Source organism: Rhinopithecus roxellana, chromosome 13 (assembly GCF_007565055.1).
Source record: "Rhinopithecus roxellana isolate Shanxi Qingling chromosome 13, ASM756505v1, whole genome shotgun sequence".
NCBI classification, from domain to species: domain Eukaryota; kingdom Metazoa; phylum Chordata; class Mammalia; order Primates; family Cercopithecidae; genus Rhinopithecus; species Rhinopithecus roxellana.
This window is the reverse complement of record NC_044561.1, coordinates 44,112,585-44,126,302: the sequence shown is the minus strand read 5'-3', so window position 1 is coordinate 44,126,302 and position 13,718 is coordinate 44,112,585.

The window sequence follows — 13,718 nt, the reverse complement described above, 5'->3', positions numbered from 1 at the left end:
AGAAGAAGACCACACAAAGACAGGCAGTGACTGGAGCACGGCTGGTGCCAGCCAACGAGCGCTGAACCTTGCCAGCATGCCAGCAAACTGGGAGAGGTGAGGAGGGACCCGACCCTGGTGCCTTCAGAGACAGTGTGGGCCTGTAAAATTCTGCACCTGGATTTCTGGTCTCCAGATTGTGAAAGAATGCATTCTGATGTGTAAGCTTGTGGTAATTAATTACATCGCAGTAATTAATTACATCGGCCACAGGAAACTAACAGAGACCCCAAAGAAAAGGAACGGAACAAGGGGTTGAATCATCACTCCAGTTGAGAATTGAGATTTTCTCAGGCCTTCCTTCAAAGAGATTTAAGTCTGGTTGAAATGGACATAGGTAAAATGGCACAGAACAAGTCTGCGCCTTAAAGAACAGGTACTAATACTGAACCCATTGGGAAACTCCAATGCTTAAACACGCACCTTTCACAACACCCAGTGCTCTCGTGGTGCTTACATCATGCTGGGCAGCCGGCTCTTGTCTGCTTTACACTCTTGTCTTGTACTTACACTCATTAACTCAACTCTTCCACAAACCATGGGGAGACCGAGGCACAGAGAGTTTAAGTAACTCACTCAAGGTCACACAGCTGATCGCTGGCAGGGTCAGGATGTGAGATCTGGGTCCACAAGCTTTTTTTTTTTTTTGCTTTTTTTTTTTCAGGGTCTCGCTCACCCGGCTGGAGTGCAGTGGTGCCAACATGGCTCATTGCACCCTTGACTTCCTGGGCTCAAGCGATCCTCCTGCCTCCATCTCTCGTCTAGCTGGAAACACAGGTGTGCTAATGTTTTTATTTTTTGTAGAGACAGGAACTTACTTTGTTGCCCAGGCTGGTCTCAAATTCCTGGGCTCAAGCGATCCTCCTGTCTCGGTCTCCCAAAGTGCTGGATTCTAGGCGTGAGCATCAGCACCCAGGCACAAGCTTTTTCTTAAGCACTAAGCGATGCTGCCTGTATTCATTTTCTGGGGCTGCCACAACAAATGCCCACAAACCAGGTGGCTGAAACCACAGAAATGTGGTCTTTCAAAGTTCCGGAGAGTAGAAGTCCAAAAGTGAGGTGTGGGCAGGACCACCCTCCTCTGAAGCCCCCAGGAAGGCGCCTTGCCCAGCACCTCGCGGGCGACTTCAGTCCTTGGTGCTCCTTGGCTTGGAGCAGCATCGCCCTAGTCTTGGTCTCCATCTTCACGCGGCCTTTCCCTGTGCATCCCCGACTTATAAGGTCACAGCCATTGGATTTAGGACCCACCCTAATCTAAGATGACCGCATCTGAACCTGAATACATCTGCAAAGACTATTTTTCCAAATAGGGTAACGTTCACACATACAGAGAGTTCGGGCTTCGATCTACCTTTCTGGGGACTCAACTCAGCCCACTACAGGGCTCAGGCCTGCCCCAGGAATGATGTGCCCTTGGGCTGCTCCAGGCTGGAAGGGTGCAGGAAGCAGAGCCGGCCTCCAGGGCTCCACCAGCGACCACACTCCAGCCCATGCACTGGGGACCCAAGACAGCCCAGCGGGAGGACAGCTGGAACAGAGACTCTGATGATCATGGGAACAGCTTGCACACCTCTGTGCCGCTCTGAGTGTGACCTGCTCCATCCCTTCACTTGATTTGTCCTCTGTATCTGGAAGCGTCCTCTCCACAGTGCAGTGGTTTCCCTGCGAGGCTCCTGGGTTATTCCCGATCATTTGCTTTGCTGCCCAGCACAAAGGCTAGCATTTATAGTCACTCTCCAGAGAGACCCCTAAGACCCAACTAAAGCAGAATCACAACAGAAGCCTAGAGAGGTTGCCTGGCAACGACTCCCTATTGTGCCTATTGTGACCTTGTCTTCCCCGGTCTCCTGCAGTGCCCCTGCACTGCCACTGTCATCAGCCTGAGGTGCATGCCAGTGTGGGCCTTCCCACAGTTCTGTGCCCTGTCCCCTTCCTCCCAGGGACTAAAGACCCTGGAGGAGCTTGGAATGTCAGGCTTCCAGAGCCTGACTCCTGCCCGTTAGGCACTGTACCGCAAAGTCCGGGTTCTACGTTCCATTGCCGCCTGGTCACCCGGTCCCTGCCCTGTGGTTCCTCTTTTGCAGGACTTGGCTTGGCGCTCTCGTCCTCAGTCTACGTCTTGTCTCAAACAAAGGCCCTCCCCAGACACAGTGCCCTCCCCAGTAGTGACATGGGAACAACTACACATCCCTGATTTCCAGGAACACTTGTGAATTCATGTATTCACCCTCCATTTTAAAAAGTCACATTTCCCATGCAGTGCTGGGTACAGCATTTAAAGCATATCTCCCGGACTGCTATGTGCTCTGGGCAGCTGCTGGAGACCATGGCAGGATGTGTGCCACTGTCACCAGACGAATAACTCTGTCTTAGCATACGTTGCAATATATCAAATCCCATCATGCCTGTTTGGTGATGTTAATTCCAGGATTCGATTCGATTCGATTCGATTCGATTCGATTATTTTGGTAAGAACACATGAGACCTACCCTCTTAAAATGCTAAGTGTCCACTGCAGCATCATGACTATGGGTGTGACGTTCTGCAGCGGATCTCTAGAGCTCATTCATTTGGCTTAATTAAAACTTAATGCCTGTTGAGCAGCAACCTCTCATTTCCCCTCCCTGAGCCCCTGGCAGCCACCTTCCCACTCTTTGGTTCTATGAGTTTCACTGCTTTAGCCAGCTCGTATAAGTGGAATCCTGCAGGATTTGTCCCACTATGACTGGCCTGTGTCACTCATCCGTGTTGTCATGGTTTGCAGAATTGTCTTTGGTAAGGGTGAATAGTATTTCACTGGCTGTATGCACCATGCCTTCTGTATTCGTTCACGTGTGGATGGACATTCAGGCTGACTCCACATCTTAGCTGTTGGGAATGAACGTGGGAGTGCAGACATCTCCTGGAGAGCCTGATTCCAATAATTTGGATAAACACCCAGGATTGATTAATGCAGCTGTGGCAGGGGTTCAACAGCAAGCTTGGTGGGGCTGGGGGCAAGATTCTGCGTAGAGCTCCAGGGCAGGCACAGGGCATAAAGAAGGAAAGTGGGTGGGGGGTGAAGAAGCAGCTCTCTGAGGGTCGGGCTCTGGTTACACCTGGTCCCCCAGCCTCAAACCAGCATTGTCGCAGGCTCCTCCCAAGTCCAATGAGCCACAGGCCTGCCCTGGATGCTGGTGTCCATACCATCACCACTGTCTTGTTCAGGCTCTTTAATTCCTCCTTGAAAGCATTGCAAAAGGCCGCCACCTCCAACCCCGCTTCTAATCTCTTCCTCTCCTTTGACCTTCCACAAGGAGAAGGCTTGTGGAAGCCTCAAAACCTGAACATGTCTCTCCTAATTGTGAAACTCCACCCAGTGTTCTTGTTACCCAAGGGGAGTCCAGACCTGGGCACATGTGCACAGAGGCCCCTATCTGTCCATCCTCAGCCCTCACACCAGGGCTCCAGCTGGGCCCCAAACCCTCAGGTCCAGAGTGTCCTCTAAGCCCCATGCCAGGCCTTCCATCTAGAACTCCCTTCCCGATGCCCATTCTTTCAAGTATTCACTAAGCACCTGCCATGTCCAGGACCTATCCTAGGTGCCAGGGATATACCACGGAACTGAAATTTGGGTGGGGTATCTGACGGTAAACAAAGACACAAGAACGAAGCAGATATTGGTAAGAGCTACAATGAGTAATTCAGGATCAGGATGGGAAGAACTGACTGAAAGAAGGAGACACAAGAAGAACAAAGAGGAAGGATGTCCCAGGTGGAGAAAAGAGCCCACACAAGGCCCCTGAACAGGAGGGAAGGCAGAGAACAGTGCAGCTAGAGGTGGTGAAAGGGACAACAGGCATGGTCTGGGGCTGGGTGCTTCCTGCAGGAGGTAAATGAGGGCTTGCTCTGGGGCTCAACACCTGTGGATGTCCACAAGCATGGAGACTCCATGAGGGCAGGAATCTCTGTTCTGCTTACTGAAGTATCCTAAGGGACAGAACCATGCATACAGTGTGTGTAGGGGGTGTAGAACCATGAGTGATTGGATGAATGAAAACAAATACATGACTCCAGATTTGGTCACACAGAGGCTACTGCTGACCCTGACAAGTCGTGGAGACTCCAGAAGACTGATTGGCACTTGGGAGGTGAGATGGAGACAGGGACACATAGGCCTTGAAGGGAACTCAGCACACTGTGTTTAAAGTGTCTGCATGCCCCTTGGCTGGTGTGCTCCTTCGGGTTGGGGCCTGAGTCCCATGCCTCTCTGCACCCTGCCAGCCAGCATAGCGTGCAGCCACCACCTGGCACATGCTCAGAGAATATTCATCAAATGCAGATATCACGTTGATGAGCAATCAGGAGCTGACCAATGTCACTTCTCAAAATCCACCAGCCACCACTGGTCACACAACCTACCTAAGGGCAGGAGGCTGGCCATGTCACTATCATGACTGCCCTGTGGGGAGGGAGATGACCCAGAGAGAAGCACAGAAAGTCTCTGCTGCTCTCCTCAAAAGCAAATCCCATTCCACCCACAAATACCACAGGAGCCCTCACTTGGGGCCAGGTGCACACTGGCCTAGAAGCTCACTGTCTAGAAGTAGAGACAGCTAATAAGCCAACATTCCAGCCCAGTGCTTTAACAGAGGTGTGTCCTGGGCCCCCAGGTGTTGGTGGGTGCTGCTCCAGTTGAAGGGATAAGAGAGGGAACTACAAGGCAGTAACACTCGCCTGTGGCCCAGAAGGATGGGCTGCAGTTCTCCAGCCCACCTGCCCTGGAGATAGGACAATGCTAGACCTGTAGCATGTTACTGTCTTCTAGTATTGCCTAGTGGTAACTGCCTTGCCCGATTGGAAGATCAGAGAAGGGCAACAGTAATGTCTATCTTCTGCACTGTAAAATCCTTCCACAGAGTTCTAGATTTTGCATGTAAAACCTTCTGAGTCATTAACATATTAGAAAACTCTGAAAGATAATTTAGAATTTCCTGATTATCAAAGAATCTACATCCCCCCGCCATTATTACAACCCAATGGTCAAGTTTTAGAGTCTCACTATAATTCAGTAATGATTTCCACGACCAAAAATGATTTTGAGATTGTTAACTGAGCGAGCATCATTGGGGTTAACTCAGTGAAGCCTCGGAGTAGCGATTCGTCTCAGTATTGCTGATTGCCTTCAGTCACGTGCTGCTGGGCCTGTGCTCCAAGGGGCTACAGTGACAACACAGAGCAGATCTACAGTGGGGATGACACTGGAAACCTCCCGTTCAGATCCTGTGACACGTCAAGTGAAGCTTCTTCACTTCCAATACAATTAATATCAATTCTCGGGCCTGAAGGCATTTCAATTTCAAAGTGCTTTGCAGTAGTTCAACTTTGCTCTGTGATATTTTGTCTTTTATAATATATTTGATGTACTTTTTGCTTGTTGATAGTCTTTTGACATTTTTGCACATATTTGGTCCTATTCAGAACATCTGAGCAATGTTATTCTGATAAATAACATACACCTGATAAAACAATTGGTGTTTTTTTTTTACCGTAGCTTTATTGTCATGGTGGCCACCTAGTTGTTTCTTTGGTTGTTGTTGTTTTTGGTACCTGAATCGAGGATAGGCCACTCACTGTACTGGCCAGTAAAAGACAGCAAATGCAGAAATGGAGATTTTAGTTTTAACAGAGAATTCTGCTGAATTAACTTCAAGCCCAGGAGAAAGAACACAGGGCTTAACTTTAGAATAAGTATTACATCGCTGATAATATAGTCTAGTAAGAATACTACCTTGATAACTATGCCACCATAATGAAATCAAATAAGCACTCCAGTCCACCGATTGCAAGGAAAAAACTAAAGTTAAAAAGGAAGTCAGATTTCATAGAGATGTTCAGACGTTGTTCTCCCTTACCGCCCTTATCACATGCCCTAGTCATCTCATTTTTCAAACTTAGTTGATTTTTATAAAGCACAAATTGGGGGAATATTTCCAAGAATCATTTGAAAATTCCAGACTTAGGCTGAGCGGGGTTGCTGATGCCTGTAATCCCAGCACTTTGGGAGGCCAAGGCGGGAGGATCACTTGGACTCAGGAATTCAAGAACAGCCTGGGCAACATGACAAAACCCTGTGTCTACAAAAAATGCAAACATTAGCCAGGCATGGTGGTGCACGCCTGGGGTCCCAGATACTTGGGAAACTGAGGCAGGAGGATTGTTTGACCCAGGAGTTGGAGGCTGCAGTGAGCCATGTTTGCACCACTGCCCTCCAGCCTGGGTGACAGAGTAAGACCCTGTCTGGGGGGAAAAAAAAGAGAAGAAAATTCTAGAGTTATTATAGTCAACAATATGTACAACAAATTAAATATGCAAACTTTGTGAAACCTCGGAAGACATCACTGTGGTTCTTGATCACCAGCTAACAATTTTTAAAGTGTTGCAACATCAACAATCGGCCTACCTCAGAAAGAAAGCATGAAGAGAACTGAGTTTCTATTTTCAGACGTAGTAATTTCACAGATATCAGAGAAGCAGACAGTGTACCAAATCAATTGAGTCACATTGAAAAGGAGGGGCTGGGGGAAGGGGAGAAAGTCTCCCCTGTAATGGAGAAAACAGATTAAATCATTTGACCCAGTTTTTGTGAGAGGGTTTTATAAGCAAACCAAGTATAAGTTCTATAATGTTTTATTAAATCTAGTTCTAAAGTGGATGTTTTAATTCCAATTTGAGGGCATATATTTATTAAGATATTTAAACGTATTAAAGGTATAATATAAGCATGCCAAATATAAAAAATAGATTTTGGAAATTAAAAAGTACAGTAAATGCTTTTTAAATCAAATTTAAACACACATTCATGTCTTTCTCAATAAGGTGATTCATGAGTCAACAAGGCTGACTCTTAACAAAAGGAGTAAAGCTCTAAAATCTCCAAGATTTAAAAACAAAAACAAACAAAAACCAGCCATTTGTTGTTGTTGTTGTTGTTTTGTTGTTGTTTTAATAGCTTTCGGATCAGATGATTTAGTCAGCACTTTTCACCACTGATGCATTACGCGTGCAGGGGCCCATGAAGCTTGATGTCCAAATTGAACAAACGGCCTTGGCTGCCCTGAACACTGTGGGAAGGAAACACCGCCGTTTGCCTTGCAGATGCACCATGCATGCTGCCGTTTGGAAAAGGCCACCTAGACTAATGCCTTCTGGTGAGTTCACCATTCTTGCCCACAGTCTGATGTCCCAGCCTGTGAATCCAGAACAGCCACTGTCAGCCCGCTCAGGCCTGTCCAGGAATCAGCAAAGCCTTTGTCTGGGGCAAAGCTGCCTCTGCTTTCTTTGTGGCCATTGCGTGGAAGGGGGTAACTGATGGACTCCAGCGTTTGTCCTCGTCAGGCACCGGCCGAGGGAGCTCAATGCACTGACAGGACCAAAGCCTGGCACCACCATCTCCAGGCTCAGGCCAGCTGGATCTGGGTCCCTGGGAGAGGCAGAATGGTCTCCCCTCCTCTGTGCCTCATAACCTTGAGCACACACATGTCTCCAAGCATTTACCACTTGTATCGATAGTTCCTGTCGTGTCTACTTCCAGGAGGCAGAGCTGGTGCCATTTCCTTGAGGGTAGAGATCATCTGGTAGTCACCTTCACAGTCCCAAAGCCTGGGGCCATGACACACATGAATAACAATGATGAAGACAGGAGGAGCAAGACAAAGATGGTAGAAAGGTAGGCGTGGTCCACCTCCCACATACCTCACTCTTTATGGAATAAATAACACGTAAACAAATTCACTGATCAGACACAGACCTTGGTGTATGCAGCCCTCTGCTTCCAGCCTCCTTCCAGCCTCTTCCCAGCTGCACAAACCTTTCGCCTTCCCGAGTGATCTAACCAAAGCACTGTGCTCCACGTTCACCACTTCCCATTTAGGAAAAAATAAGATAAAGAGCTGACCAGTTAACAAATTCTACCATACACATCTGAAATGCTTTCAGAGCAGCTGGCTATATTTGGAAGGTCAGGGACACTGACAGGGACACTGATGTCAAATAGTTCCAACTTCCCTTCCTCCACTTCCGAGCTTTTATGAGGCCCCCTTTCCTGGTGTTATTCCTAAAAAGCAGGATCCCAGTGCAAATGAGATCACAGTCGAGGACACGCAGCAGATACTTGTAACAACAGAAACAGTCACTCTTCACCCCACTTCACAGTTTTGGGGATGTGGAATCCATCTTTATTTACCAAAGGACGCCCATGGTGCAGATCTGAATGCAATGGTCTTCCTTACCTTTCATGATAGCAACTTAAGGAATAGCACATAAGAATTTTCTTAATTCGGCCGGGCGCGGTGGCTCAAGCCTGTAATCCCAGCACTTTGGGAGGCCGAGACGGGCGAATCACGAGGTCAGGAGATCGAGACCATCCTGGCTAACACGGTGAAACCCCGTCTCTACTAAAAAATACAAAAAACTAGCCGGGCGAGGTGGCGGGCGCCTGTAGTCCCAGCTACTCGGGAGGCTGAGGCAGAAGAATGACATAAACTAGGGAGGCAGAGCTTGCAGTGAGCTGAGATCCGGCCACTGCACTCCAGCCTGGGTGACAGAGCGAGACTCCGTCTCAAAAAATAAAAATAAAAAAATAAAAAAAGAATTTTCTTAATTCATACAAAGTTTATAATCATACGGAATTACTACTATTATACACAGAGAGAGAGAGAGAGAGAGAGAGAGAGTCCTCTCCCAATCTTAAGACAAAAGGGTTTCTTAGAAACTACTGTGGATCTAATGCAATACAAGTAGTATGTGTGGTGTTTGTATGCTGAACTGGAGGGATATCCTTCAGGCATCTGCCCTTTAAGAACAAGGATGGGGTGAGGAGAAGAGAGAGGAAGAGGCAATTAGGCCCTCTGGAGAAAACCAGCACTAATGCTTCTGGCTGGGAGATCCTTAAGCTTAGTACCACTTTTCTTTTATGCTAATGTTTACAGACAGGGCTTCTCAATTATGAGAACCCAGTGTGATCAACACTCAATCCCACCCAACTTCAACCATGTTGAAGAGGCACTATGACTTGGGACACTCCAGTTCTGAGTATGCGGAGTGATATTCACTGTGAAGGTGGTTGTTGGAAACCATTTACACAGCAACCTAATGTGTTCCTACCTTCCTTACTTTCCCCACTTCCCATTCTCTTCTCTTTTCTCTTTTTCTGTTTCACAGACCTTTCAAAGGCCTTCCCATGCTGCTACATGCACACAGAAATACTGTTCCTATCTGCAGTAGGCTGAATAATGACCCTTAAAGATATCAAGTCCTGATCTCTGAAACCTCCAATGTTACCTTATATGATAAAAGGGTCTTGCAGATGCTAATTAAATTAAAATATCTTGAGATGGGGAGACCATCCTGGATTCTCCAGGTAGGCCCTAAATGCCTTCCCAAGTGTCCCTTTATGAAAGAGGCAGAGAAGGCCAGGTGTGGTAGCGCACACCTGTAGACCTAGCTACAAGGGAGGCTGAGGCTGGAGGATCACTTAAGCACAGAAGTTCAAGGTTACATGAATGAGCTAAGAGTGTACCACTATACTCCAGCCTAGGCAACAGAGCAAGACTAGGTGTCTAAAACAAAAACAAAAACAAAAACAAAACAATACAAAACAAAGAAAGAAACAGGTAGAGGGAGATTTGACAGACAGAAAAGAGGCCATGTGAACACAAAGGCAGAGATCAGAGTGATGCAGCCACAAGCCCAGGAATGCTGGCAGCCACCAGAGATTGAAAGCAAGGCACTTTCTCTATATCCTTCAGAGGAAATGTGGCCTTGCTCACACCTGGATTTCCATCCCATAAGACAAATTTCGGACTTCTGGCCTCCAGAACTGTGAAAGAATAAGTTTTTATTGTTTTAACCCACCAAGTTTATAGAAAGTTATTACAGCAGCCACAGGAAACTAATGAATTTTTTAAAGAGATACCACCCAACCCATAGATTGGGTAAATTTGGACTGCCAGGAATCCATTCCAATGAAGTGATGGTTAAGAGAATCGCAGCTGATTAAAACTTCCCACTTCCAAATATGCAGAAGCAGATATGTTAAACCCCACATAGACTTCCCTCCCCCAAATTATGCAAGGGCTGTGTGTGTTTATTATAAGAAATGCAAACCAACTGAGTCATAGCATTAACCCTGGAGAATCGGCTACCACTGTAACAGTTTCAGAGAGAAAACTCTAGCCATCGGGAACAGATGGCCCAGGACACAGCCCTAGCAACAGACCCAAAGTTCCAGGCATACACAAGTTAACAGACATGGTCTCTGTGCCAAGGGGCGTACAAACTAGTGGAGAAACCAGCCTTTGAGCAGATGGGAATAGGTGAAATAGATGGTACAGTGGAGTCACTGAAGCACAGAGGGAGGCAGCCTCGGTCTGACACTTGAAATTGGATTTGCCTGCAAATTGAATAGGAAAAGGCCATCCTAGGAAGTGCCTGTGCCAGGCTACATGGCTAGAGTGGTTGGCAAAGGCAAGGCAAGCAGAAAACAAAGCCACCTTGGCAGCACTGAACAGGCCATGCCCAGCACTGAGGCCGCAGGCATCTGCAAGCCACGTGGAAGGGTGGGTGGGTATACAGCACCAGAGCAAGTTAACCCGATTTGCATTTGGAAAGATGAGTTTGACTGAAAATGGACTAGACTGGGAAGAGAAGGAAGCAAAACTGAGGAGGAACTTGGTTGCAATGGCTACAGATTGCACAGAGATGCTCCAGGCCAGAAACAGCTGAAGTAAGGGTGGTAAGGACAGGTTTAAGTGGCATTTAAGAGGCAGATTGATAGGACTTAGTGACATTAAGAAATAACCATCAAGTTTCTGGCTTGGGTAGCAAGGCAGACAGCAGCATCTTTAACTCAGCAGGACACAGTCAAAGATGGAAAAAATGATTCAAGGGCAGATAGAAAGTCGATAGGAAGTCCAACTGTGAGCCTGAGGTGTGCACAGCTGTGGGTTGTCCGCAGGGTGTCTAAAGAGGTGGCTGCATAAACAATGTGCATTTTGTATAAAAGCACATATGTGTCTATGGTGTGAGAGATCCTGTTTGGGGTGCTTCAGTGGATGGATAACACCAGTGAAAATGTGTGGAGCTCCTCCTAGAGTCCAGGCAAAAGGAAAGAAGTAGAGGGAGATTTGACAGACAGAAGAAGGCCATGTGAACACAGAGGCAGAGATTGGAGTGATACAGCCACAAGCTCAGAAATGCTGGCAACCACCAGAAGCTGAAAGCGGCAAGGAATTTAGACTGAAAGCCAGGCATTGGGCAGGCATAGGCAAACAAGAAACCTGTTGGGGGGATGAGAGGGTCCTGGCTGGCAAATCCAGTATCACCTACACGAGTAGTGTCAACAAAACCTACACCAGGTGCTATGGGAACAGAGGAGGGAGCACCAACCCTAGATGCAGCTGAGAAGGTGCCAGTCAGGTAGGGTGGGGAGGTGGTGGAATCCTGGAGGAAGAAGCACCAATCAAGATGAAATTATCCCGTTAAAATAGGGTGTTAGTAGTAGGAGCGATAGCTCAGGCAGAGGGGACAACACACTTGAAGCCCAGAAACCCAGAGGCAAGAGACAGAGCAAAACTAGAGGCACGCCTGTCAGAGCGGAAGTGGGGGAGAGATGGCGGAGGCTGGGCCAAGTCCTCAGGCACTTGGGCATTGTGGTTTGAACTCTCACCTAGGCAATGGAGAATCATTAAACCCTAAGCAAGGGAGTGGCATGATCCCTTTTGCTGTTTAGAAAAATCACTTTGGCTGCAATGTGAGGGTGGATTGAAGGGGGAAACCTGGAGGCTGGGAGAACAGTTAGGAAGCCATTCAGGCGGGGAAGAAGTGGTTACATTCCCAGAGAAACATTCAGGAGGTCGGACAGACAGGACTTGGGGATAGACCCAATACTGGAAATGAGGGAGGAGCCCACTATGGTGCCCACATTCCTGGCTCCAGCAACTGGGCATATGTTCCAGGCATGGATGAGACTGCATACGGTGTGTGTGCCAAGAAACCCAGTGCAAGCATGGGCAGGGGCAGAAGGGCCAACACAGCGGGCCCAGGAGGAGCAGTCAGCCAAGAGGTGGGAAATCCAGGGAATAAGGCGTCACTGAAGCAATCAGTGCTGAAGCAATTGGAAGCGTCTCACAAATCAAAGAGAGCGACTGAAAGATGCAACGGTTTCTGCCAGATTTGGCCGTTAGGTCAATTCCAGTGAAATGCTGAGGCCGAAAGCCTGATCATATAGCTCAAAGCAGAAACACCAATGTGTATCATCCTGAGGAAGGCTGAAAAAACAAAAAACAAAACAAAACAAAAAAACAGCTAAGCAAGTGGCTAGAAAGGGATCGCTCAAGGGAGGCTGCTTCCAGCATGTGGTAAAGCGAGTACTAGTTTTCTCACCTATGAAACTAGGATAGCAGCACACACTCCCCCATCCTAATCACAGAGGATCCTAAAACTCAAGGTTCTTTGAGGTTCTTTTAAGATTTATAATCACTGTTGCCTTCTACTTTCAGAAAAGAGCCACTCTGTGCTTTTCCACCATACAGTTCAAAATATAGACACTCTTTAGGCTGGGCACGGTGGCTCACGCCTGTAATCCCCGCACATTGGGAGGCTGAGGCGGGTGGATTGCTTGAGACCAGGAGTTTGAAACTAGCCTGAGCAACACGGTGAAAGCCCATCTCTATCAAAAATACAAAAATTAGCTAGGTGTGGTGGATGCATCCATAGTCCCAGCTACTGCGGAGGCTGAGACGGGAGGATGGCTTGAGCCAGGGAGTGGAGGCTGCAGTGAGCTGAGATCATGCCACTGCACACCAGCCTGGGGGTGACAGAGACTCCGTCTCAAAAAAATAAAAGAAACTTTTTAAAGTTTTTTAAGGTTGTAGGAGAAAATTTTTAGGTGTAAGATCCTTTATGGAAGACTAACAGTCCTCTTAAAATTAGTCAAACTAGTAACAATCGACAACAGAGCTGTTAATTTGGGAACAAGTTTTTGTACCAATCTAATGCTCTTTCACATACTTCCAAACATTACATAAATTATTTTACCTAGTGTATACAACTTTCAAAAACTGTATTTGGAAAGTAACAGACCCTTGACAATTATTAACGGGGTTTTATATCCCGGAGTTTGAGTGTCTGCGGGAGAACCGTCCCTGCAGGAGGCACTCCCCCTCCACCTGCGACCCGGGCTGGGAGAACACACGGAGGGCTCTGTTGCGCGGTCTCCGCCAGCGAGGCTTTCCTCCCGGTCGGTGTTGACAGTGTGGCATTTCTGTTAACTACTTTCTGGTTTTGACTGAAAGCGAAGTGAGTTTTCTCATCAGTGGAGTTGTAATATTTCTGCAAAAAAACTGACCACAGCCCTCCGAGACACTGATGAGCGGGGCACTATGGAAAGTCTCGGGCTGCCTGCCGGTCGCTGTGGACGCCCCGACGGGGATCAGGGCCAGCCAACAGGAGTCACCCTCGGACCGACCACCATCTGAGCGGCGAAGGAGCCCGGACGCCCCGGCCGCGGCCGCCGGGTCCCCGCCCAGGGGCCAGGTGGCCAGGTCGCGTCGGGAGAAGAAAATGGAAGAGCTCTGAGCGACTATCGGCCGGCGCCTCCCCACGCGGCCTTTCCTCGCGGGCAGGGACCCTCTGCCGCC